Genomic DNA, 2500 nt, shown 5'->3' with positions numbered 1-2500 from the left:
AGCAAGAAGTTATTTTTACCTGAATATTTTTATCTTCATTTTGTAACTTTAAATTTCACTGAAGTTTTTTTAAAATGAAGATAGTCGAACCATGTACTGTACTTGTCATACTTTCTGTTGGTGCAGAATTTTGAAAATATCAAAGAAAATAATCAGCACCAGTATTTGTAAAAGGCTTGCCCCACTTAGTAGAGTGTAACAGTTTTGCACACTTCAGAGAGAAGTCAAGAGGAAATTTATTCAATGATATTTTTGAAAAGAGATTGTTGCTTTTAAGATGTTACACTAGTAGAGGGAATTTTATGGTATTTTTGTTTTACGTGTCTTCTGTTTTATTGTAGCTTGACTAGTTGATCCATTTCCCTAACCATTTATCTGTTGAATCAAGTTGTTACCTGTCCCATTCTTTCAGCTGCGTGCCCGTGACTGACTCAGTTCCTGCAGAACTTAGTTTGAGTAGTGATTCAGTGATTTATCAGATACATGTCAAAGCTGGGTGAATTCTTCCTCAAAACATATGATCAGCAAACTGGTGTATAACTGACCAGCAGGTTCTTTGATGTAGAGAGAAAGAAACATAAGAAAAATTAAGATCAGTGCATACGTCACTGGTTCTGCCATTGGCAATTGTGAAACAATGTTTTCAATGAGGAGATACTTCTAAAAAGATCAAAATTGTATGTCAAGAAAAAGACACTAATGGTGGAAATATGATGTTGATTGGCACTACCAATTATTTAAGACATTAATTGTGCTATGTGAAGTACTTCTAAAGAGCCCATGTCAAATGTATGCCTATTAGCTACAGCACTAAAACATACAATTTATATTATGGATTGTGTAAAATTGTTTCAGTTCATATGTGTAGGTGAGTCTGTGGATAAAAGGAGAAATTTAAAGTTTGGGATTTGATAAAAGGAGGATATAGTGGAACCTCGGTTCATGACCACAATTCGTTCCAAACCCCTGGTCGTAAACCGATTTGGTCGTGAACCGAAGCAATTTCCTCCATAGGATTGTATGTAAATACAATTAATCCGTTCCAGACCATACGAACTGTATGTAAATATATTTTTTTTAAAGATTTTTAAGCACAAATATAGTTAATTACACCATAGAATGCACAGTGCAATAGTAAACTAATGTAAAAACATTGAATAACACTGACACAAACACCCAGGCTCCCTGCTCAGCTGCACGCGCAGGCTCACTCGCTCTCAGCTGCATGCTCTCTCTCTCTCATCAGCATGCGAGCCTGCTCTCTCTCTCTCTCTCTCTCTCTCTCTCTCTAACATTGCAGCAGTTCGCGCTATAGCCTTACAACCCGATCGCTGTATATACACTTTTTTTTAATGAGTTTTAAGCACAGGGGGTAAAAAAAAGGAACATTTGAACAAATCCGAACTTTATTTAAAAGCCAACCAAGAAAGTAACATTGCAGGAGTTCACGCTAATAGCATTACAACCCGATCGCTGTAAACACTTTTTAAATGAGTTTTAAGCACAGGGAAAAAAATGAACATTTGAAAAAAGAGAAAAGTAACATTGCAACAATTCACGCTACGAACCGAAAAATGAACATTTGAAAAATCCGTAATACAAAAACTAACCATAAACCACCAAGAAAACTAACCTTGCATGAGTCGAATTCTGGCATGAAGTGAGGAGGAACTGGGTGGATAACAATGCGGCCTCGTCGCAGTTGAAGACTTGTTGCGGGATGTAGCCTTCGTCCTCCACTAATTTTGTGAAATTTTTCACGAATTCTTTCGCAGCTTCAGCATTGGAACTAGCAGCCTTTCCATGCCTTACCACACTATGAATGCCACTTCTCTTGCGAAACTTTTCAAACCATCCTCTACTGGCTTTAAATTCCTCAATTTCGCCACTCGTAGAAGGATCGTTTTGCAGCAGATCGACATGAATCTTTCTGGCTTTCTCACATAACATCGCCTCGCTTACGCTATCCCCTGCAAGTTGCTTCTTACTGCAAAAGCACACGAAATACTGTAGAGCACAAAGAGTTAACAGGTAAAGCACACACGTCTGACTGAGAACAATGAACAGGGAGAGGCTGAACACATGCTTAAATACAGTAATCGGCGCATACGAACCGGAAGGGAAATGAAATAGAGCACAGAGAGTTCACCACGGAAGCACGCACGTGCAAGCACGCATGTCTGGCCGAGAACAACGCAACACGTGTGGAAATCATCGTCGCACACAAACCGAGAGGGTAACTGGCTTGCTCGTATACCGAGTGTGTGGTCGTGAACCGAGGCAAAACTTTGGCGAACTTTTTGGTTGTAAACCGAGTTGAACGTGTACCAAGACATTCGTGAACCGAGGTTCCACTGTATTCCTTTATGCCTGTGCGCCAAAAATACTGCATGAATGAGTCAGTGGTTTGTTTAATTTTATGGAGTGACTTTTGTGCATACCAGTGGCGGTGTCAACTTTTGCCTTCTTTGTTCACTTGTTTTAAGTTTCAACATCAAGG

At 39.2% G+C, this 2500-nt stretch overlaps 1 protein-coding gene across 1 annotated transcript in view; it reads left to right on the top strand.

Annotated features, from left to right (window-relative positions):
• The window catches only part of smchd1 (structural maintenance of chromosomes flexible hinge domain containing 1), a 509382-nt gene that overhangs the window by 96024 nt on the left and 410858 nt on the right, over window positions 1–2500 (top strand).

This window comes from Erpetoichthys calabaricus, chromosome 6 (genome assembly GCF_900747795.2).
Source record: "Erpetoichthys calabaricus chromosome 6, fErpCal1.3, whole genome shotgun sequence".
Lineage (NCBI taxonomy): Eukaryota > Metazoa > Chordata > Cladistia > Polypteriformes > Polypteridae > Erpetoichthys > Erpetoichthys calabaricus.
The sequence above is the reverse complement of the archived record's forward strand: the minus strand, read 5'-3'. Positions and strand labels throughout refer to the sequence as shown.